We start from the raw sequence: 24,816 nt of genomic DNA on the forward strand, positions 1-24,816 counted from the left end.
CCACACTGTCCTGATTACTGTAGCTTTTTTTTTTTTTTTTTTTTTTTTTTTTTTTAGACGGAGTCTCGCTATGTCGCCCAGGGTGGAGTGCAGTGGCCGGATCTCAGCTCACTGCAAGCTCCGCCTCCCGGGTTTTTACGCCATTCTCCTGCCTCAGCCTCCCGAGTAGCCGGGACTACAGGCGCCCACCACCTCGCCCGGCTAGTTTTTGTATTTTTTAGTAGAGACGGGGTTTCACCGTGTTATCCAGGATGGTCTCGAACTCCTGACCTCGTGATCCGCCTGTCTCGGCCTCCCAAAGTGCTGGGATTACAGGCTTGAGCCACCGTGCCCGGCCTACTGTAGCTTTGTAGTAGTTTTTGAAATTGGAAGTGTGTGCACTCCAACATTGTTCTCTTTTTTCTTCTTCTTCTTCTTTTGTTTTTGGGGAAGGGTCTTGCTGTGTCACCCAGGCTGAAATGCAATGGCACATTCTTGGTTCACTGTAATCTCTACTGCCCAGGTTCAAGTGATCCTCCCACCTCAGCCTCCTGAGTAGCTAGGACTACAGGCGCAAGCCACCACACCCAGATAAATTTTTGTATTTTTTGTAGAGATGAGGTTTCACCATATCACCTAGGTTAGTCTCAAACTCCTGGACTCAAGTGATCTGCCCACCTTGGCCTCCCAAAATGCTAGGATTACAGACATGAGCTACCACGCCTGGCCCACCATTATTCTTTTTCAGGACTGTTTTGACTTTTCTGAGTCCCTTAAATTTCCATATGAATTTTAGGATCAGCTTGTCAATTTCTGTAAAGAACCAAGTTGGAATTTTGATGGAGATTGTGTTGTATCTGAAGATCAATTTGGGGAGTCTTGCCATGTTAACAATATTAGGTCTTTAGATGCATGAACATTGGTATTTTTCCATTTATTTATGGCATCTTTAATTTCTTTAAACAATGTTTTGTAGTTTTCAGATTATAAGTTTTGTACATCTTTTATTCCTTTTTTTTTTTTTTTTTTTTTTTTTTGAGACGGAGTCTCGCTCTGTCGCCCAAGCTGGAGTGCAGTGGCGCGATCCTGGCTCACTGCAAGCTCCGCCTCCTGGGTTCACGCCATTCTCCTGCCTCAGCCTCCCAAGTAGCTGGAACTACAGGCGCCCGCCACTGCGCCCGGCTAATTTTTTGTATTTTTAGTAGAGACGGGGTTTCACCGTGGTCTCGATCTCCTGACCTTGTGATCCGCCCGCCTCGGCCTCCCAAAGTGCTGGGATTACAGGCGTGAGCCACCACGCCCGGCCTCCTTTTTATTCCTAAGCATTTTATTCTCTTTGATGCTAGTATAAATTGAATTATTTTCGTAATTACATTTTTGAAGTGTTCATTGCAAATGTGTAGAAACTCAATTGAATTTTGTATATTGATCTTGTATCCTGCAACTTTGCCAAACACATTTATTAGTTACAATATTTTTTTTAGTGGATTCTTTAGGATTTTTTTTTTTTTTTTTTTTTTTTGCTCTGTCGCCCAGGCTGGAGTGTAGTGGTGTGATCTTGGCTCATTGCAACCTCTGAACCCCAGGTTCAAGCAATTCTTGTGCTTCAGCCTCCTGAGTAGCTGGGGTTACAGGCCCACCACCACGCCTGGCTAATTTTTGTATTTTTAGTAGAGTCGGGGTTTTGCCATGTTGGCCAGGCTGGTCTTAAACTCCTGACCTTAGGTGATCCGCCTGCCTTGGCCTCCCAAAGTGCTGAGATTACAGTCATGAGCCACCGTGCCCAACCAGGATTTTCTATATATAAGATCATGTCATCTGCAAATAGGAATAGTTTTACTTCTTCCTTTGCAACCTGAATGATTATTTTCTTGCCATTGTACTCAGTACAATGTTGAATACGAGTTGTGAATCCAACTTTGCCGTAAGAGTGGACATCCTTGTCTTGTTCCTGGTCTTGGGGAAAGCCCCCAATCTCTCACCATGAAGTATGATACCAGCTGTAGGAACACTCTTCTTAGAACTCCCTGAAAGAAAGGCCGGGCGCGGTGGCTCAAGCCTGTAATCCCAGCACTTTGGGAGGCCGAGACGGGCGGATCACAAGGTCAGGAGATCGAGACCATCCTGGCTAACATGGTGAAACCCCGTCTCTACTAAAAAATACAAAAAAAAACTAGCCGGGCGAGGTGGCGGGCGCCTGTAGTCCCAGCTACTCGGGAGGCTGAGGCAGGAGAATGGCGTAAACCTGGGAGGCGGAGCTTGCAGTGAGCTGAGATCCAGCCACTGCACTCCAGCCTGGGAGACAGAGCGAAACTCCGCCTCAAAAAAAAAAAAAAAAAAAAAAGAACTCCCTGAAAGACTGGCTGGTTTACATCCTCAGTTCCAGCAGTATACAAGCAGGAGGCCTAGTCCCCCATCCCTTGCCAACACAGTAACCCCAGGCTTTAGAGGCGAAGAACCCAAGCCTGGGAGGGAAGTGCTGCGTGCTATGTCACACAGATACTCAGCGACCTACAGTTCAGCTGTCCACATGCACTGGGAGTGAGCCCCGGACACTCAGCCTTCCCTCCCCTGGGGTAGGATGCCTTGAGACCCCCTAAAAAAAGCACTGGTACAGAGGAACTTCTGGGCTCTGTTCTTGTATAAGTCACTGGCTGTGCAACTGTAGGCAGGTCACTTTCCTCCGGGCCTTGGTTTGCCCATCTGGGTAGTGGAAAGAGTGGTCCACCTTGAAATCTTCCAACTCTGACCATCTCTGCCCCACCCACCCTTAAATTCACAGTGGCTTCAGCATCCACCACTGCCCAGAGAAGCCACCAGAGGGCGCCCCAGACCATCATTTGACCCAGCTTGGGTGCAGGGTGCCCTGGGGAGGCTGAGAGCAGTGCCTATTTTCCAGGAGCTGCTAGCTGTGCTTGCACAGACTTCCTGTGACTAGACCCGCCCGCTCCTCTGGCTGAGCTCTGATCTCCAGGAAGGGAGTAATGGAGGCACCATCCCCAAGGTGAGTGACCTAGCACTCACCTTGCCTGCTCTGGGTTGCCGCCTGAGACTCAGGCTTTGCAGCATCAGGGCCAGCAGCCTTGCGTCTCTCAGCCTTGGGAGGCTTCCACCATCTCTGAGCAGGCCTCTCACTGGTGCTGCATCCTCTCCCCACCAAATTGCCCAGCAGCAGGAAGCCCCCCAAACTGGTGGGTGTCTGGCCACCTGGAATGAGGACCTCACTGTCCTTTGTGGATGTGAATGTATTCATACTGGGGGCCTGGACAGTGTAGTCTCCAAAACCACAGCATCTGGGGCTCCTAGATACCTCCAGGATAGATCCTAGAACCATAGAAGCAGAAATCACAGACATCAGGAAACACCCAGAACTTCCCAAAAAAACCAGAGGAGGCTCCATCAGCACCCCCATGACCCCCCAGGGCTGATTTTACCCTTCAAATAAAATCAAAACCTTTGCTTTGCAAATTGAGCTCCGAGACACAGCAGCATCTCCCTACCATCCCAAGAGTCTCACCAGCCCCCTGCATGGAGGGCTACTGGGCCCCCTCTGATGCCAGGGGTATTTGCTTTTTTTTTTTTTTTTTTTTGAGACGGAGTCTTGCTCTGTCGCCCAAGCTAGAGTGCACTATCTCAGCTCACTGGCGCGATCTCAGTTCACTGCAACCTCTGCCCCACCAGGTTCAAACGATTCTCGTGCCTCAGCCTCCCAAGTAGCTGGTACTACAGGTGTGCACCACCATGCCCAGCTAATTTTTGTATTTTTAGTAGAGACGAGGTTTTGCCCTGTTGGCCAGGCTGGTCTCAAACTCCTGACCTCAAGTGATCCTCCTGCCTAGCCCTCCCAAAATGACAGGTGTGAGCCACCGCACCCAGCCACATTTGCTTTGCATTCCAGTTGTTTGTATGTGTGTTTTCTCTCCCCTTCTAGACTGGGGTCCCCTTAAAGGCAGAGTGAATCTCAGATTCATCTTAGTCCCTTCCTAGGGTCTTGTTCAGGACCCTGCATCCAGCAGATGCTCCACAAATGTCAACATAGGAATCCAGATCCCATCCTCTCCTCACTCAAGGGATCCAGGGCTCCCTCTTCCTCTTCCGTAGCAGTGTGGCTTTGCGGAAGACACTTAAGCTCTCTAATCCTTCTCCTCAGAGTGCCAGACTGCAGCTGCCACATGAAGAGGTAAGACTCAGGCAGGCTAGGTGCCAGGTTACCCCCCAGTTCCCCAGACCTTTCAGATGGCAGTGGCTGGCTACTCAGGTCAGACCAGATACTGTGCTGGACACTTCAGCTTTGTTATCTCCCCCAGTCTTCTCAGAGGCTCTTTGAGGTGGGCACTGTTGCCATCTCCAGCCTTACCAATGGGGAAACCCAGGCATGTGACCATGAGCTCCCTTGCCTGAGGTCACGTTGGTTGGCAAAGGTGTCTGAGCCTATAGCCCTGCTTTGAACCGACTTGGGGCAGGGATGAGCAGCCTCAGGGAGTTTTCTTGTCCACCCCGTAAGAATCTTCAAGGCTCAGAGATCATTTGCTCCAATTTTCTCATTTCTTTTCCTTTATTTATGTATTTATTTATGTTTTGAACAGGGTTTCACTCTGTTACCCACTTTGGAGTGTAGTGGGGCAATCATGGCTCACTATAGCCTCGACCTTTTGGGCTGAAGTGATCCTCCCACTTCAACCCCTTGAGTAACAGGGACCACAGGCGCAAGCCAACACACCCAGCTAATTTTTTTTTTAGAGATAGGGTCTCCTGTGTTTCCTAGGCCTGCCTTGAACTCCCAGGCTCAAGTGAGTCTCCTGCCTCAGCCTCCCAACATGCTGGGTCACAGGCAGTAGCCACCTCGCCTGGCCAGTTTTCCCTTTACAAAGACTGGAATGTTGAGCCCGGAAAGAGGTGCTGTCCCTGTCTCTCATACCTGGGCTGACACTGGGGACTGCTGGGAAATTAGGGAAGACCTGAAGCCCCCTGCGAGTCTCAGGTACTAAGATTCTATGATCTTCTTGGGGGTCTTGTTCCCAATAAGTCACGTCAGCCTTGACTGGACTCACTGCCCACCTCTGGGACTTTGGCGGTGGGGTGGGAAGGAGGACCTCAAAGGCTCAGCGAGTCCACCCCCAGCCCAGCCACCAGAGCCAGTCTCCTCCTCCGCAACACCCAGGCCCTTATCAGGAAAGGATTTGGGTTGGTGGGGAGGGGCAGGGGGGAAGTTGGAGGCCCCAGGCTTGGCAAGGTGGGTCAGAGAGATAGGGAAGTGGGGAGGGGGCTGCGGGCCCCTGCTGGGTGGGGGAGGGCAATGGGAGGGATGCCCAGAATGGGCACGGTGGGGTGCTTTGGCCAAGCTTTGTCCTCGCTGGCCTGGCCCTCAACATGGTTCCAGGACTTCTGCCTCCCATCCTTGTCAGGCAAGTTGCCTGCACCTTTAATTAGCAAGCAGCAGTTTCTCCCCGATTCATCACGGTAGCTGTTTAATTAGCCAAGCCCAGGGCGCCCCCACCCCCAGCTCTGCCTGCTTGTCTCACCAAGGCCACCACCACCTCATGGTGTCCCCTGTCACCACTCCCCATACTTATTCTGCTCCCCAGAATGGGGGATGGGCCCGGCATGCCCAGCTGAAACCTCAAGGAGACTCTGGGCACCGGCGCTTGTATTCAAGGCATCCAGCAAACATGATTAGGGACCGAGGCTGCGCCAGGCTGGCTCTGGGTAGAACCCCGGCCGGACATGCGGGGCAGGCTCTGGTCCTGTCCAGCTGCTGGAGAGTGGCTTCTCCCTTGGGAGGTGCTGGGACGTCTCTCTGGCCTGGTCCCTGGGTGCTGGGAAGAGGCTGCAGTACTCCTGTGTGTCACTGCACCCCACATCCGGAAAGGGACACCATGTCTTCCTCTTCTTTCCTCTTCCAGAGCCCAGAAAGCTCCTCTGAGAACACTGGACTTCAGGAGAGGGGCCCATGCTCTGTACCCAGCCCTCAGCAGCCAGATCCTAGAGTCCCAGTGCAAGCTGTGGGCCAACGGAGGGGGGCGGACTCAGGCCTGCTTTGTGCCTGCAGGATCTGGGGAATCGGGAGCACTGGCCGGAGCCCACGGTTTGGGGCCGAACCAGCCCCCTTCTGTTTCCCTGAAGAAGGGTGAGGCTGAGGGCCCTTGGAACAGAGCCCCTGTGTCATTCTGTGCAGGGCCAGGGTAGCCACTAGTCACTGTGGGCAGAAGCAAGATGCAGAGGCTCAGCCTCCATCCCAAGCCTGTGCTCCTGCTGGGCTGTGGGAGGTGCGACCCTTCCACTGTTTCGTGAACTGAGAACATGGAGGGACTGGCATTTGCTGTGTTACCCTGTGGTGCCGTCAGCGTGTTGTGACAGGGGCAGGAGGAGTGTGCTAGAACCCACCCACTCTGGTACTGTCCATCTCTGTGGCCTTGGGCCAGCCTCCAAAACGTACCATGCCTTAGTTTCCCTATGATTCATAGCTGCTTCATGGGCTGTTGTGAGGATTAAATGGCTTACAATGTGTTTGGGTTTGGTTTTGTTTGGATTTGGTTTTTTTTTTTTGAGACAAGGTCTCACTTTGTTGCTCAGGCTAGAGTGCCGTGGTGCAATCACAGCTCACAGCTGCCTCGACCTCCCAGGCTCAAGCAATCCTCCCATCTCAGCCTCCCTGGTAGCTGGGACTATAGGCACGTGCTCCCGTACCTAGTTAATTTTAAATTATTGTAGAGATAGGGTCTCACTGTGTTGCCCCGGCTGGGACTTACAGTGTTTAAAGCACTTAGGAACACTGTCTGGCAGGAGTGCTTGATAGTCATTGGCTGTTTTTGCCATTCTTTTCCCTCCTTTATCCAATCAGCACTCCTTGCCAGGTATGAGGAAATGGATGTCAGTGGGAGAGGCAACCTCCCTGCCTTTCAGAGTTTGCCTCCTCGTTGAGGAGGCAGCTGAGAACAAATGAGTAAGGAAGAACACGGTTTTATCGGAGTAAAGCCTGTGGCTCATCAGTATAATGTACCAATGTCACTTTCTTGGTTTTGACCACTTACCATGGTTAGGTAATAGGTTGACATAAGAAAAAACTGGGTGAAGGGCCAACAGGAACTCCCTGTACCATCTGTGCAATTTTTCTGTTGCAAAATAATTTCTAAATTATTCCCTAAAGAAAGTTTCTTGGCCCGGCACAGTGGCTCACGCCTGTAATCTCAGCACTTTGGGAGGCCAAGGCGGGCAGATCACAAGGTCAGGAGATCGAGACCATCCTGGCTAACACAGTGAAACCCTGCCTTTACTAAAAATACAAAAAAAATTAGCCAGGTGTGGTGGTGGGCACCTGTAGTCCCAGCTACTCGGGAGGCTGAGGCAGGAGAATGGCATGAACCCAGGAGGCGGAGCTTGCAGTGAGCCGAGATTGCGCCACGGCACTCTAGCCTGGGCAATAGAGCAAGACTGTCTCAAAAAAAAAAAAAAAAAGAAAAGAAAAGAAAAAGAAAAGACAGTTTCAGGCAATGGTTAGTGCATGAAGCAAATAATCAGGGGCAAGAGACAGAGAGAATAGGGATCGGGGCATTTCAGGAGGGGTGGTCCGGGAGAGCCTCTGAGGGAGGCAAAGCTGAGCAGAACGTGAGTGATGGGAAGGGCAGGGCAGGAGGAGGGAATGGCGAGTGCAAAGGCCTGGAGGCAGGATGGACTTAGGCTGTTGAGGAAGCTGGGGAGCCTGGGCTCCGGATCCCACACCCCGGCCACTGGACTGGGAGAAAGGACCCCAACTCTGGAGTCAGCTAGACCTGGGTGTGATACCCACCGCTGCCTCGCTGTGTGGCCTGGGGCAAGTAGCTGCCCCTCTCTGGGACCTGGATCTGCTGCCAGGGATGGTGGAAGAAAGCCTGCTCCTCAGAGGGCACAGACGGTGGGAGAAGTGGGTAGGGGTTAGCTTGCCTAGGGTGCTGTAGGTGCCATCAATGGATTGGGGAGATACCCTGAGGGACCTGATGCCCTCTGAGCCTGGAAGGGTGGGGGAAGGCGATGCCCCCTGCTGTGAGTGGTGGGGCTGAGGAAGGAGCTGGGACCAACACTCCTGCACTCCAGGCTATGCACCTGACCCTGAGCAATCCCCTGACCTGTGGTAGTTTCACCCTTTCAACTCTGGGTGGGGAACTATATCTAGCACTTTCTACACATTAGTTCTCCATTTTACTTTTTTAGACACAGGGTCTTGCTCTGTCACCCAGGCTGGAGTGCAGTGGCATAATCTTGACTCACTACAGCCTCAATCTCCTGGGCTCAAGCAATCCTCTCACCTCAGCCTCCTGAGTAGTTGGAACTACAGGCGTGTGCTAAAATACCCAGTTAATTTTTTAATATATTGTAGCAACAGGGTATTACTATGTTGCCCAGGCTGGTTTGGAACTCCTGGCCTCAAGTGATCCTCCCACCCTAGCCTCCCAAAGTGCTGGGATTACAGGCATGAGCCACCAAGCCAAGTCCTAGTTCTTCTTCTTTTTTTTTTTTTTTTTTTTTTTTTGAGACAGAGAGTCGCTCTTGTCTCCTAGGCTGAAGTGCAGTGGCAGGATCTCGGCTCACTGCAACCTCTGCCTCCAAGGTTCACGCAGTTCTCCTGTCACAGCCTCCCCAGTAGATGGGATTACAGGCATGTGTCACCACACCTGGCTAATTTTTGTATTTTTAGTAGAGACGGGGTTTTACCATGTCTCCCTCAGGGTAACTGTAAGGATTAAAATGAAGGACTAGGGCCGGGCGCAGTGGCTCATGCCTGGAATCCCAGCACTTTGGGAGGCCAAGATGGGTGGATCACTTGAGGCCAGGAGTTCGAGACCAGCCTGGGCAACATGGTGAAAACCCATCTCTACTAAAAATACAAAAATAAGCCAGATGTGGTGGTGGCACGTGCCTGTAATCCCAGCTACTCGGGAGGCTGAGGTGGGAGAATCGCTTGAACCCAAGAGGCAGAGGTTGCAGTGAGCTGAGATCGAGCCAGACTCTGTCTGAAAAAATCGAGCGAGACTTTGTCTCAATAAAAAGATCGAGCGAGACTGTCTCAAAAAAAAATATCCTCATACTGACCCTTGCCTTAAGGATACAAGCACTCTGTTTTAAATTGGAGAAAGCAGAGACACAGACAGGTTAAGTGACTCACTCAAGGCCACACAGCTTACCCAGAATTTGAAGCCAGGGACTCTCTGATAGCACTGTGTAGATGCGGAAACCGAGGCACAGAGAAGTTGAGGCGTCTACCCCAAGTGACCCAGAGAGGAAGCTGGGGAGCCCGGGCTCCAGATCCCACACTAATAGTCTAACACTTCCCCATCCTCCACACTGCTGGCCACTGCACTGGACTGGGAAAAAGGACCCCACCTCTGGAGTCAGCCAGACCCGGGTGTAACGCCCACCGCCGCCTCGCGGTGTGGCCCTGGGCAAACAGCTGCCCCTCTCTGTGACCTGGATCTGCTGCCAGGGATGGAGGAAAGAAAGCGTGCCTCTCAGACAGCCTGAAGATGGGTGGTGTGGTGGGAAAGCTCGGAGGGCTTGGCGCTGGCTCTCTCTCCTGTCCAATGTCTGCTTCTGCGCCGGGCAGGAGGACGTGCAGCAGTGCAGGGGAGAGGTCTCGCAGGAGAGGAGTGGGGGGGCCTGGCCCCTGCCCGCGGCCACTCAGCCACTCAGCCACTCAGCCACTCTGTTTGCTGACCCAGAAATTCTGGGAAGTCCCAGTTTGGGAGAATATCCCCCCGGGGGGCAGGGTCATCAAGAAGAGGAATAGGGGTTTTGCGGAGGTTTGTGTGATGGGCCCCCCTCCCCTCCACATACCCCCAGCTTGAGTGCCAGGATTCTGGAAGGTCAGCGAGCCGGGTGGGATGCTGGGTAGGAGGCTGCACCTGAGGGCAGCTGGGAATGATCACAGTGTTCACACAAAGACTTAGGCATGGCCTTTGGCTTAGCATACCCAGAAAATGAATTTCTCTACCTGCCTTCCCTGAACGGATGATCAGTGTACTAGGGGCTGAAACAGCTCGATTCTCCAGGACATTGAGTGACAAACCCAAGTGCCAGTTTCTCCATCCACAGTGTGGGCCAGGGTGTTAGGGGCCAGATCACATTAGCCCCCCTCCAATTCCTTTCATATCTGAGGACCTGAGAACCTAGCTTAGGAATGGGAAGGGGGCCCAGAGAGTGGGATGTGGCACGGGGTTCGGGGCGTGTGGTGGCACTGGGGCTGGGAGCCAAACCCAATCTTGGAGTTGAATCCTAGCCCTGCTGCATCCCTGGACATGCTAATTTACCACCGAGAGACTCAGTTTCCCCCATCTGTGAAGAGGGATTATCAGAATTGAGATCTCACCATACAGGTACACCATGCATGAGACATCATTGGTGCTCAATAAATGTCAGTCTCCTCCATTGACTAGCTGATCAAGCTCCTTTTCCAAACCTCGAAAGGCCTAGGGAAGAATTTTGGCCCTTGTCCTACGTTCAAGAGGCTGCTGTCTGGGAGATATAATCTGGTGGCTGGATGTTAGATTTGTTGAGATGTTTACAGGGAGGTGTGAGGGGCTACTTGAATGAGGCACTTTCCCAATTAATTAGGCTCGGGGTCACAGGGCCTCCTCTGCAGGTGCCCCCAGGGGACTCCTGATCCTCTGACATCTCCCTTGCCTGAGGTTGGGCTGGCTCAACGTACAGGTCTTCTTTTTGGCAATTCCTTTTTCTTTTTCTTTTTTTTTTTTTTTTTGAGACAGAGTCTGGCTCTGTCGCCCAGGCTGGAGTGCAGTGGCTGGATCTCAGCTCACTGCAAGCTCTGCCTCCTGGGTTTACGCCATTCTCCTGCCTCAGCCTCCTGAGTAGCTGGGACTACAGGCGCCCGCCACCTCGCCTGGCTAGTTTTTTGTATTTTTTTAGTAGAGACGGGGTTTCACTGTGTTAGCCAGGATGGTCTTGATCTCCTGACCTCGTGATCCGCCCGTCTCGGCCTCCCAAAGTGCTGGGATTACAGGCTTGAGCCACCGCGCCCGGCCTGGTTTTTTTTTTTTTTTTTTTGAGATGGAGTCTCGCTCTGTCACCCAGGCTGGAGTGCAGTGGTGCAATCTCAGCTCACTGCAACCTTTGCCTCCCGGGTTCAAGCAATTCTCCTGCCTCAGCCTCCCGAGTAGCTGGGATTACAGGCGTATGCCGCCACACCTGGCTTATTTTTTGTATTTTAGTAGAGACGGAGTTTCACCATGTTGCCCAGGCTGGTCTCGAACTCCTGAGCTCAGGCAACCATCCACCTCGGCCTCCCAAAGTGCTAGGATTACAGATGTAAGTCACCGTGCCTGGCTGCAACTCTTGTTCTAGAAGGTTCCTCACAGATGCCACCTTCTGCCCTGACAACCTTCTGGGTGTTCTGTCTGGTTTGGGGGAGCCAGAGGCAGCTACACGGGGTAGAAGGGGACCTGGGCCAGTCCTAACTGGGCAGTCATGGGCGTGGGGTATCCCTGGGGTGGCCTTCCCACTCTGACCCTCTCGGATCCCTGTGGCAGGGCTGACAGCACCCCACAGGGCCATGATGCTTTCATGGTGGTAAGTGTGAAAGGGTTTTAAAAACAGGAAGGCACTTCTTCTAGGTGATGATGTTGAGTTTTAGCAAATCTTCCCGTCTTTTCTGTGATTCATGGAAGCTGCAAGATAGAAATGACCTTGACCGTCATTGTTTTCCAGGAGGATGTTAAATTGACCTTGGGCAGAAAAGGGTGTTCCTCGTCAAATAAATTTGGGAAACAACAATGCAGACATCCACAGGGCTCTTCACTGCAGGGTTCTGCAGAACCTTTCGTGTGTGTGTGTGTGTGTGTGTGTGTGTGTGTGTGTGTGTGTGTTAGTTCCAGGAAGCGGCTGGGTCTACACCAGCACCCAGGCCTACGTGACAATGGTACCCTTTCTTATTTTCCTAGAGCATCCCGTGAGTTAGAAGTCTACGGAATCCATTTTGGGAAATGCCAGAATAGTCTAACACTTCCCCATCCTCCACAGAGCCCAGCTGGAAGAATCCGGGGGAATATGGGAGAATCTGGGGTCCAAAGAAGTTAAATGAATGCAGGAGATGCTCTGGGCTTTATTTTAAGGCTGAGATTTTAACTGACATTTTACCTCTATTAACCCATTTAATCTTCACAGCCACCCTATAAAGTAAGCACGACTGTCATCTCTGTCTTCCAAAGGGTAAACTGAGGCACAGAGGCCAAGTGCCTGCCCAAGGTTCACAGCTAGTAAAAGATAGAGTGGGACACAGATCCCAGGCTGCCTGAGTCAGAGGCTGCCCTGGCACCCCCTCGCAGCCTGTCTTTACCGCGCAGGCTCTTGGAGCTGCCTCCGCCAGCAGCCACACTCTCACAGCACTGGGCCGAGGTGCACCTTCCTGCGGTGGCTGGTCTCAGGCGTTCTCAGGAGTCTGTGACTCCGTTTCCCAGGGGGACAGGCTCTGAGTCCAGGGTCTGGGGATGCCCTGTGGGTGAGCCCTCCTGCCCACTGTCTGTAGCCTCCCACCGGCAGCCTGGCCCCACCAAGACACAGCCTGAGGGTCTCATTTCGTTCTCACTCTGGTTGTCTCCATTCTACAGATGAGGCTGTGAGTGAACCGAGGCTCAGAGATGGAGAGTAACTTGTCCATGGTCACACAGCAAGGAGATAGTAGGGCTGGGATTCAAACCCAGGGAGTCAGAATCCAGAGCTGGATGTTCAAGATGCAGGCACCCTTGGTGATGAAGCAGTGAGTTTCTGGGGCCAGAGGCGGGCAGGGACATACCCCACCAGTTCTCTGCCCGCCTCTGACCAGCTGCCCCCCTTACAAGTCCCTAGACAGATAGGCTCACGGGTTCCCTGCTAATCTCCATGGCCTCTCCTTCCCAGCCTCAGACAGGCCAATAGTCAGTCATGTAAAAACAGGCGAGATAAATTACTGCCACCAAGGACGCGAGAGGCAGTTGCCTGGTGGCCTCTCGCCGTGCCAAGAGCATTATCTCTACCTCCTGGAGCCAGGCCTCAGCAGTTTCTTCCTCCTGGGGTGCGGACTTCTTGGTCTGTGTGTTTTTTCTTCCCCTTTGGCTTACTTGTTCCTGGAGATATACTTGTCTGTCTGTCCATCCATAGACATTCACTGGGCACTTCCTGTGGGCCAGGCCCTAGCAGGACTTGCTCTTCTACCTGCTCAGAGCAGGGCCAAGTCCACAGGGGGCTTCAAGATGTCCCTGGCGGTGGGGTGTATGCCATGGGGGTGTGTGCTGTGTCCACCGTTTGATAGTAAAGCAAGGGCCAGACCTGGCTCCAAATCCTACTTCCAACAACAATAATAAAGACACAACCCAATTTTGGCTGGGCACAGTGGCTCACACCTGTAATCCCAGCACTTTGGGAGGCTGAGGCAGGAGGATTGCTTGAGTCCAGGAGTTTGAGACTAGCCTGGGCAATATAGAGAGAACCCATCTCTACAAAAAATACAAAAATTAGGCATGGTGTTGTGTGCCTGGTGCCTGTAGTCCCAGCTACTCGAGAGGCTGAGGTGGAAGAATCACTGGAGCCTGGGAGGTAGAGGTTGCACTGAGCCAAGATCATGTCACTGCACTCCTGCCTGGGCAACAGAGTGAGACTCTGTCTCAAAAAAAAAAAAAAACAAAAAAAAAAACCAAATAACTCAATTTTAAAAATGGCAATTGGATCTAAACACATATTTCTCCAAAAAATATGTATAAATGGCCAATCAGCAAATGAAAGGTGCTCAATATCATTGGCTATCGGAGAGATACAGATCAAAACCACAGTGAGATACCACTTCACATCCACAAGATGACTAGAATAAAAAAGACAAATTAGAACAAGTGTTGGTGAGGACATAGAGCAATTGCATCCCTCATGCACTGCTGGTGGGAATGTAAGATGGTGCAGTCATTTTGGAAAACAGTCCGACACATTCTCAAAAGTTTAAACATAGAATTATCATTTGACCCAGAAATTCCACTCCTAGATATATAATTGAGAGAATTAAAACATATATCCACACACAGACTTACACAAATGTTAATAGCAGCATTATTCCTAATAGCCAAAATGTGAAAACAACCCGGTTGTCCTGAATGTCTGTTTCTTTCTTCTTCTTCTTCTTCTTTTTTGTTTTTGTTTGTTTGTTTGTTTGTTTTTGTTTTTGAGTTTTTGAGTGTTTGCTCTGTCACCCAGGCTGAAGTGCAATAGTGTGATCACGGCTCACTGCAGCCTTGAAACCTCAGGCTCAAGTGATCCTTCCACCTCAGCCTCCCTAGTAGTTGGGACTAAAGGCTACTCCACACATGCACCACAACACCCAGATAATATTTTTTATTTTGCATTTTGTAGAGATGGGGTCTCACTGTGTGTCCCAGGCTGGTCTCGAACTCCTGGCCTCAAGCAATCCGACCACCTTGGCCTCCCAAAGGGTTGGGATTACAAGTGTGAGCCACCACACCAGCCTGACTGTCTTTCAATATGATGAATTGACAGATATAATATGGATATTATTGGCCATGGAAAGGAATAAAATACTGATCCATGCTACAATACGGATGAAGCTTGAGAACATTATGCTAAGTGAAAGGAGCCTGTCACAAAGACCACATATTGTGTGAATCCATTTGTATGAAATGTCCAGAACACAGAAATCCATAGAGACAGAATATGGTTTCCTAGGGCTGGAGAGGTGGGTTCTGGAAAATGGGGAGTGACTGCTAGTGGGTAGGAGGTTTGTTTTGGGAATGATGAAAATACTCTAAAGTTTGTTGTTTTTTGGTTTTTTTATTTGTTTGTTTTTTGTTTTGAGACAGAGTCTCGCTCTTTTGCCCAGGCTGGATGGAGTGCAGTGGCATGATCTCGGCTCACTGCAACTTCCACCTCCCAGGTTCAAGTGATTCTCCTGTCTCAGCCTCCTGAGTAGCTGGGATTATAGGTACGCCACCATGGCCGGCTAATTTTTGTACTTTTAGTAGAGATGGAGTTTCACGGTGTTGGCCAGGCTGGTCCCAAAGCTCCCAACCTCAAGTGATCTGCCCACTTTGGCCCCCCAAAGTGCTGGAATTACAGGTGTGAGCCATTGCGCCCGGCCTGAGAATGCTCTAAAGTTGATGATGGTGATGGCTTCATAGTTATGTGAGCATGCTAACAACCACTGAATTGCATGTGTTAAACAGGTGGATTGTATGTGATGTGAATTCTATCTCAATAAAGCTGTTATTAAAAAATTAGAAAATATGGATAAGCAGAAAAAAAAAGAAAAGAATTGTAAGGCCCTCAATCCTATCACCTAGGGATAACTACTGTTAATATTTTAATAATACTCTCCCAAATTATACTCTGTTGGCCTGTGGACTGCTTTTCATTTAATAATATATTGTAAACATCTTTGATGTCAATAAATACACATCTACATAAAAACAAATTCTACTTCCACCACTCCCTGGCTGTGGGATCTCTTGGAGCCTCAGTCTCTCCATTTATAAATTGGGGTAACTGAGGACCAACCTCCACAGGAAGCCGTGAGGATGAAAGGAAGGAGGCTGCCCACGTACAGCACATGGTACAGACCCCAGCCCTCAGAAAACACTCAGGAATCCGAGGGCCTGTTATGATTGCATGTGTGCCAGAGTGGAGTGCTCCCACCGGGGACAGCTCATTTCTGTGTGTTCTGTATGCTTCAAACATATCATGGTTTATATAGCCGTACTTTCAAAGTAGGGGGGCAGTGGCCAAGGTGGCCTTGGGAGAGCCCTGGGGGTGGCTACGGTGCTTGGTGGACAGATACACCCTCGCTGAGCATACCCACTGTGTGCCTGGCACCAGCTCTTGTTGTCTCCTTTAATCCTCACCAGGACTTTTTATTTTTTTTGAGACAGAGTCTCACTCTGTCGCCCCGACTGGAGTGCAGTGGTGCGATCTTGGCTCACTGCAAGCTCTACCTCCAATAGTCACACCATTCTCCTGCCTCAGCCTCCTGAGTAGCTGGGACTACAGGCGCCCACCACCACGCCCGGCTAATTTTTTGTATTTTTAGTAGAGATGGAGTTTCACTGTGTTAGCCAGGATGGTCTCCATCTCCTGACCTCATGATCCGCCCACCTCGGCCTCCCAAAGTTCTGGGATTACAGGTGTGAGCCACCGCGCCTGGCCAAGTTTTGTACTGTTAATAGAGATGGGGTTTCACCATGTTGGCCAGGCTGGTCTTGAACTCCTGACCTCAAGTAATCTGCCCACGTCGGCCTCCCAAAGTACTGAGATTACAGACGTGAACTGCCGCGCCCAGCTTTTTTTTTTTTTTTTTCCACTATTTAAAAAAAAATATTGTTACAGGGTCTTGCTGTGTTGCCCAGGCTGGACTCAAACTCCTGCACTCAAGCAATCCTCCTGCCTCCACCTCCTGAGTAGCTGGGACTACAGGCTGACCCCACCATGCTCCTCATAATGACAGTTATGAACCCCATATTACAGATGAGGAAACTGAGGCTCAGGGAGGTGCAGTGATTTGCAGAGTGGAGCTGGGGTTCATTTCCAGGTTGGCCTGGTTGGAAGCCCATGTTCTGCCCACTTCTTGGCCTTCCGAGGAGGGGCAGCGTTGAAAGGTGTGTGTACTGTCCAACTGAGAGACTGTGTTATTGTTTCCCAGACTTGGGTAGAGGGAGAAACATCCAAAGGAAGAAGTCACTGTTCCCATAGCTCAAAGAGCAAGGATTGTTTTCAGCTGAGCCTGCTGTGTGCCGAGCCCTTTGCTGGGCTGTGGAACACCGTGGGTGGTGTCTGCTGCCAGGGACTACACAGGCTCGTGGCAGGGAGCCAGGGGAACCAGGGCCCTGCATCCTGGGTAGGGGCTAGAGGCACAGGCTCTGGAGCCAGATAGTCAGGGCTGGTACCCTCCCTCTGCTAGTGGCTTGGGCAGGTACCTCGCTGCCTGAACTCTGTTTCCCTGTCTGAACTTGTTGGGTGTAAGAATTAAGTAAGTCAGAGCATCTTCAGTTGCACAGCACAGCTCCTGACACAGAATACACACTTGGTATCACCAGGTGAGTCAGGCCGATGTTGCCGAGTGCGGGAGGAGGGGCCTGGGACAGGGGCCGCTGCCCGCCCCCTGCTTCTCTCTAGGGCCAGTGCATGGCAGCTAGCCCATGTGGAGGCCTGGAAACAGGTGGTCCACGGCTTCTGTGGCCATTTTTCAGGAGAGAAGAGGAAGCAAGGGCAGCTTTGCTGAGAAGCTGGCCTCCATCTCCCCAGGCAGACCTGGTCCCTCCTGTCCTCAAGTTCTGGGCAGCTGTTTTGCATTCAAGCAGAGCTCCTGCCTGGCCCTGGGTCTCTGTCCTCTTCCCTTTGGTTACCCTCACCTCTTCCAGGGTGGCCACTGAGTGGGACCTCAGCCTCCTCTGGCATCCTGGACCTGCTGAAAATCTCAGCAGACCACCTCTGTGACCCTGGGCAAGTGACTTCACCTCGCTGATCCTCCTTCCTCTTCTGCAAACGGAGTCTCCAGCGCCAGGGTTAGCAGCACCCTTCAGAGTCTGACTGTGACCCCCACTTTCTCGCTGTGGTCCCCTGAGCAAGTCACTCAGGCTCCCCAGCCTCATCTGCAATATGGAGACAATTATACTTCAGAGATTTGAGAATTAACTGAGAAAACATACATAAAGCACACAGAACAGTGGTTGGGACATAGCAAGTGTTCAATATATGTTGGCCATGGTTATTACAATCCAGGCTTTCTTTTAAGGCTGTTGCAAAGAGCTCAGGGTCCTACCCCCAAATGCCAGGTCCTTGGCTTCACACACAACCAGGCATGATGGCTCTTTGAGTCCTCACCCTGGCCTCTGCCCCTCCTGCCATCAGATTGGGCACTCTGCTTTGTATACATACACACACACACACGCACACACGGAAACACACATGTACACAACGCACACATGCACACACACGTGCATGCGTGTACCCGCACACAAACAGGCACACACACAGGCACATGCACACACACCTACACCCACACACATGCACATGCATGCATGCACAGTGACGCAGAGGGCACTGATGTCTGTGGAACAAATTAAACAAAAGACGAAATGTGTGAGAAGAAGGCCAGGAGGCTCCACCTTTTGCAGGAAAGCAAGGATTCATTCATTCAATGAATTCTTACCGAACACCTATTGTTCTAAGCACCAGAAATACCTCAGTGATCAAAACAGACAAAAACCCCTGCCCATGTGGAGCTGGCACGGTGGTCCAAGAGATGGACCCTAGTGAAAGTGAGCAAATGACATGGAGAATGTCAGTCGGTGATACATGCCGGGGAAGCCTATAAAGTGCGGGTGGGGAGTGGGGAGGCTGTCATCTGAGACAGCAGTCAGGGAAGGAAGACCTCATGGAGGAGATGACATCTGAGCAGATTTGAAGGAGGCAAGATTACTGTTTGTTTGTCTACTCATTCATTTATTTTTCTTTTCTTTTTCTTTTTTTTTTTGAGACGGAGTCTCACTCTGTCGCCCAGGCTGGAGTGCAGTGGCCGGATCTCCGCTCACTGCAAGCTCCGCCTCCGGGGTTCATGCCATTCTCCTGCCTCAGCCTCCCGAGTAGCTGGGACTATAGGCGCCTGCCACCACGCCCGGCTAGTTTTTTGTATTTTTTAGTAGAGACGGGGTTTCACCGTGTTAGCCAGGATGGTCTCGATCTCCTGACCTTGTGATCTGCCTGTCTCGGCCTCCCAAAGTGCTGGGATTACAGGCTTGAGCCACCGCGCCCGGCCTATTTTTCTTTCTTTCTTTTATTTATTTATTTATTTTTTATTTTGAGACAGAGTCTCGCTCCGTCGCCCAGGCTGGAGTGCAGCAGTGGTATGATCTTGGCTCACTGCAACCTCCTCTTCCTGGGTTCAAGTGATTCTCCTGCCTCAGCCTCCCGAGTAACTGAGACTATAGGCACCTGCCACCATGCCCAGCTCATTTTTGTATTTTTAGTAGAGATGGGATTTCACCATGTTGGTCAGGCCGGTCTCGAACTCCTGACCTCAGGAGATCCACTTGCCTCGCCCTCCTTCTAAAGTGCTGGGATTACAGGCATGAGCCACTGCACCCAGCCCTGTCCACTCGTTCATTTCTTCTTTCCTCTAGGCAGTCAGCCAGCGTCAGCAAACCTGTCCTTGGGCCTGTTCTGTGGCCTGGCCTTGGCAGGGTTGGGGAGGTAGAGAGCAGCCCAGCCCCTGCCCCGGGTGACTCTCAGGCTGCTGTCTCCCAGCAGTGGGCATGTGAACATGTCCTGCCCACCCAGTGAGAGTCAACAGAAGCCAGGGTGACCAGTCCTCTTGGTTTGCCCAGGCCTGAGGGCTTCCAGGACACTGGACTTTCAGTGCTCAAACTGGGCAGTCTTGGGCAGACCAGCATGAATGGGCCACCCCAACAGAGGCTGCTCTTGATGCCAAGGGTCAGACCAACTATCAGGGGAGTCCTCCACTTCTCTGAGGATGTCAGGTTTGCAAGGGACATGGAAGGGAAGTGAGGCCTCCCTGGGTGAGCGGGGAGGACAGAGGTTCCATGGCTCAAGTCCAACAGCACATGGGGGTCGCAGGTGGATGTGAGGACGAGGCTGTCTTCCAGGGCTCAGTGAGCGATGAGGCAGGAAGGGATGACAGGGGCCTTGCGTGTCTGCAGAGGGGCTGTGCTGACTGTTGGCAGCCAGCCTCCAAGTAGGTGGGCAGCTCCTCTGTGTTAGCATTTTAGAAAGGCCAGCGCTTTGCTGTGCAAGGTTATCCACTGGGGCCAAAGGCAGAGGGAGCAGCGCCGTGTCCTTGCTCTCCCTTTCGTTGATTCCAGCAGGCGTTAAGCACCTTCCAAATCCCCAGCCCTGGCCAAGTGTTCAGATGTCTGCACTAGTTCAGCAAGACAAAGTAAGAGAGAAAAAGCAAATTGTGGCAAATCTGAGTGAAGGGTGTTCATTATACCATTATCTTTGGTTTGGACATTTTCAGAATAAGGTATTGGAAGTGGGAAACAAATAGAAATAAATCCTGGGACCTATACAGCCCCTGGGGAAGAAAGGTAAGGCCGGTCCTTCCCCCAGCAGCTCGCCATCCAGGCAAGTATCTGGGCGTGCACACCCGTTGTTCAGTGGCAAGTGTGCTTTGTGTGCATGACCTCCCCAGTGGAAGGACCCTGAGGCGGGCCTGGGGGCTGGGGGAACTGTGCCAGATGGAGAGAGAAAGCAGAGGGCATTCAGACAGAAACAGCAGGAGTCAGAGCACGTGGGCTCACTGTACACAGGACGGGAGGGCCACACGTCATTCCGGGTGGCTCCCTGGGGGTTTGTGCTGGGCCAGGAGGCATGGCTCGGGAGGAGGCTGGAAAGAGAAGTTGTGGCCTCATGGAGTTGCCTCCTAGAATCCGTCTCTGAAAATGAAAATGTGAGACTGGCCCACCATTACAAAATCAGAGAACACAGGAATGTTTCTTTTAGACAGGGTCTTGCTCTGTCACCTAGGCAAGCGATCCTCCCACCTCAGCCTCCTGAGTATGGGAATACAGGCACACACCACCATGCCCAGCTAATTTTTGTATTTTTGTAGAGACAAAGTATCCTCATGTTGTCCAGTCTTGAACTCCTGGGCTCAAGGAATCCAGCCGCCTCAGCCTCCCAAAGTGCTAGGATTACAGGCATGAGCCATGGTGCCCGGCTGAGGAAATTATTATTATTATTATTAATTTATTTTTCTTTCCAAGATGGAGTCTCACTCTGTTGCTCAGGCTGGAGTACAGTGGCGCGATCTCGGCTCACTGCACCTCCCAGGTTCAAGCAGCTCTGCCTCAGCCTCCCGAGTAGCTGGGATTACAGGTATGTGCCACTATGCCTGGTTAATTTTTGTATTTTTAGTACAGATGGGGTTTCACCATGTTGGTCGGGCTGGTCTTGAATTCCTGACCTCGTGATCTGCCAACCTTGGCCTCCCAAAGTGCTGGGATTACAGGCATGAGCCACCGTGCCTGGCCCATTTTTATTTTTTATTTTTTTGAGACAGGGTCTCACTCTATTGCCCAGACTAGAATGCAGTGGCATGATCTTATCTCACTGCAACCTCCACCTCCCGGGTGATTCTCCTGCCTCAGCCTCCGGAGTAGCTGGGATTACAGGCGTGCACCACCACGACCGGCTAATTTTTGTATTTTTGGTAGAGACAGGATTTTGCCACGTGGGCCAGGCTGGTCTAGAACTCCTGGCCTCAAGTGATCCGCCCACCTTGGCCTCCCAGAGTGTTGGGATTACAGGTGTGAGCCATTGCATCCGGCTGAAATTATTTTTAAAAAGGAAATAAAACCCCCAGGTTAGTCCATCACCAGAGATAGCCACTGTGAAGCATTTGACACATTTCTTCCTAATATATTTTCATATATATACATACGCATGTAGATCTCCTAATAAAAAATAGTTTGCCTCTTGCTGTCTTTTACCTACAGTTACATCAGATGCATTGTCTGGTGCCTTTAAGTAGTCTCTGAAATCTGACTTCTCAGCCTTTTGGATGGCTCCAGCCGGTCATGGCCCCTTGGCAAGTATGGCCCCTTCTCATACCTGGGCACAGAGGCCGTTTCACTCGTTTTCTGTGATAAAAACACCATAGTAAACATCCTCCGTCCTGTGTAACCTCATGTCCACATTGCTGATTGTTTTGTTTATTTTCTGATACATTTCTAGACATGAAATGCTTGGAAGCCCTGCTGTGCCCAGAGTTGGCCAGGTACTCAAGGGAGGGTGTTGGGCTTCCCAGAGCCACGTGTCCACACCTGAGGACAGCCTGGACCCAGCTGTAAGGAACAACGTGCACTTCTTCAGTGTCTCACTCTCTCTTCCACTGCTTTGTCCATGATGTCACAGTACCCCTTGCCTCCCCTCCCAATGCCTGTCTTGCTAATTCTTTCTTATCTTTCCAGACTCCAGCATAACCTTCTCCAGGAAGCTTTTCCAGAGCCCCCAGGCTAGGAACCTCCCCGCAACCCCTGAACTCAAGCCCCAGCAGCTTGTGCCTGCACCATCTCCATCAGAGCTGAATCTCTCTGGGTCTCTGGGTAACAAGTGCCATTTCTTTGTTGTTTTCTGTGTCCCCCAAGGACAAAGCTCAGGCTGGATTCATCTCGGAATTCCCACCACCAGGGGTAGAACTGGCTCTTTTCAATTTCAGTCAATGTTTGTTGAGCAAAGGAGTGAAGAGTTGGACAAATGAATGAATGCATGAAACAGCCCGAGTGGGGAAGCGGAAGCTCAGGCATCGGGGACCTGGGAGAAGCATCTGGTCCAGGCGGACGGGGTGGAGGGGTTCAGAGTAGGGGCCCCAAGTCAGGAGTGGGGAGGCAGGGACGGCAAGACCTCCTTCCATGAAAGGAGGCTGGGACTGGGGAACCAGGTAGTGCAATGCGATGAGGGAAGGGGGCTGGCAGGGGGACTGGCCCGAGGAGTCAGAGGGAGGAGGCACCACTGGGTTATAGACAAGGACATTCTACGAGAGAGAAATGTGTCATGGGCTCTGGAGCCCCTGTCCAGGTTCAAATTGTGACCCTGTGCCAGGGCAGCTTCTTTGTGCCTCAGTTTTTCCCATAAAATGAGGATACTAATACTTCATTCATTCGTTTTTTTTTCCCCTCAACAAACATTTGTTGTATGTCTGCTGTGGGCCCAGGACAGGAGGCTGAGAGGGAGCTGACCACCGTGGTCACACAGCTAAGCCCTGCAGCTGAGATCTGACCCCAGTTTGCCTGTCACAAGTTCTGTTTGTGCCCCATTGTCTGCTTCCTGGGGTTGTTATGAGGGCTGAAGAAGGGGCAGGCACAGAGGAGACACTTACTATATGATCATTGTCCTCCTAGAGTATCATCACCATCAGGTGGACTTCAGTGGCCATCCCAGGCCTCCACAGCTCAACCACAAGATCTTGGAGAATGTCCTTATCCCTCCAAGCCTCAGTTTACCTTTAGGGTGACCAACCATCCTGGTTTTCCCAAGACTGAGGGTTTTCCTGGCACAGTCCCAGGCAAACTGGGATGGTGGGTCACTGATATAGTTTGGCTCTGTGGTCTCCACCAAATCTCACCTTGAATTTTAATAATCCCTACGTGTCAAGAGCAGGACCAGGCAGAGATAATTGAATAATGGGGGCAGTTTCCCCCATGCTGTTCTCATGATAGTGAGTGAGTTCTCACGAGATCTGAGGTTTTATAAGGGGCTTCCTCCTTTGCTCAGCATCACTCTCTCTCCTGCCGCCCTGTGAAGAGGTGCCTTCCACCATGATTGTAAGTCTCCTGAGGCCTCCCTAGCCATGCAGAACTGTGCGTCAATCAAACCTCTTTTCTTTATAAATTACCCAGTCTCGGGTATTTCTTCATAGCAGCGTGAGAATGGACTAATCCAGTCACCCTGGTTTTCTCATCTCTAATACAGGGACCACCTGCCTCCCAGGGCTGTTGTGCAGAACAGAAATAAGCCTACGGAAAAGGCAGAAAACCATGGAGCCAGAATTCTAGGTCTGGTTACATGAATACTAAAGACTTTTGCATGCCATGGAATTCCAGGCATGAAAAAGAACGAGGCGGTCCCGTGTACTGCTGTGGAAGAAGCTCTGAGATACATGTGTTTTTTTTGTGTGTGTGAAAAAGGCCAGATACCTTTTTCTGGCCTTTGTGGGGCAAAAGGCATCTTTGTGGGGAGCGCTTCTGTTAGTACCAAGTTGGGGGAGGCAGGAACACACATGCACGTGCTCCAGTGCACACATGGGTTCTCCCGGGAGGGGACTGGGGGCTGAGGAGAAAAGACTTGCTTTTCACTATACATCCTTTTGCCTTCTTTGAATTATTTTAACCCTTTGTTTTCAGTAGCTGGCCAAAAAACTTCCCAAGCTTCCATGTGTCAAAAAGAACTCACTGAACAAGATTAAAAGGCCAAAGTTAGGGAGTAGGAACTGTGTCTAGCTCAGGGCCCAGCATCTAAGGAGTGCTCTGTGAAAGGCCTTCTCCCCTCTCCCACTCCTGACCTTGCTGACTGCTGGGAGTGCAGGGGCAACTCCCCCAGTGCGGTATTTGTGAGGCTCAAATGCAAGCTCAGGCTGGGGAGACTGCTCTGGGTTCCAGGCAGCATCCTGCCTAAGCCCTGGGTGTCCCAGAGGTCCCTGACTCCCTTCTCTGCCTGCATGTCTCAGGTCGCCCTCTGGCCAGTTCTGAGGTCCTGCCCTGCCTTGAGCAGAGGTGGCAGAGTTGGGCCCACCGTGCTGGGTAAATGTCCCGGTTTCACATACCTCCAGATTGCAGGGACCTGCGTATGCTGCTGCTGCTACGGAAACCAGTTCTGGCTCTGCCCTTGGGGAGAGGGAGCCACAGTTGATTTAGGAAGAGGCTCCAGACGCAGCCTGAGACTACCAAGCAGGCCTGACCCCCACAGACCCTGCCTCTTGTGAGCGCCCAGACTCAGCCCTGCCTCAGGCTACCAGCCATGTGGCCAGCCGCTTTTCTTCTTTAACTTTTACCATCACACAAATATTTCAAGAAAATATTCTCATTGTAAAATCTCAAACAGTAATAAAATGTAGTGAATAAAAGGCCAAGTAATTCTTCTTTACGTCCTGAGCCCCATTCTATTTAAACCATTGTTGTCAGCTGGTCAGTGTATATACCTATACCTATGCCATGCCTATACCAATATCTGTACCAATATTTGTAGCTATTCCTATGCCACTACCCGCACCTGTATCATGCCTGTACTGACACCTATACCGAGACCATCTATATCTGTTTAGATGTGCATATTGTGTTTAAGTGTGCTTCTCACATGAGTAGTAACATT

At 51.3% G+C, this 24,816-nt stretch overlaps 2 long non-coding RNA genes across 2 annotated transcripts; both read left to right on the forward strand.

The window, feature by feature from the left end:
• The first annotated feature begins 2,373 nt into the window (after positions 1–2,373).
• Positions 2,374–24,565, forward strand: LOC105496192 (uncharacterized). The gene is made up of 3 exons (XR_011613425.1): positions 2,374–2,983; positions 20,715–21,796; positions 21,921–24,565. It is a non-coding gene; the product is annotated as an uncharacterized lncRNA (long non-coding RNA).
• On the forward strand, positions 2,990–13,633 carry LOC139358477 (uncharacterized). Its single transcript, XR_011613426.1, has 3 exons — positions 2,990–4,159; positions 5,883–6,106; positions 11,907–13,633. It is a non-coding gene; the product is annotated as an uncharacterized lncRNA (long non-coding RNA).
• Positions 24,566–24,816: the final 251 nt, after the last annotated feature.

This window comes from Macaca nemestrina, chromosome 15 (genome assembly GCF_043159975.1).
Source record: "Macaca nemestrina isolate mMacNem1 chromosome 15, mMacNem.hap1, whole genome shotgun sequence".
Taxonomy (NCBI): domain Eukaryota; kingdom Metazoa; phylum Chordata; class Mammalia; order Primates; family Cercopithecidae; genus Macaca; species Macaca nemestrina.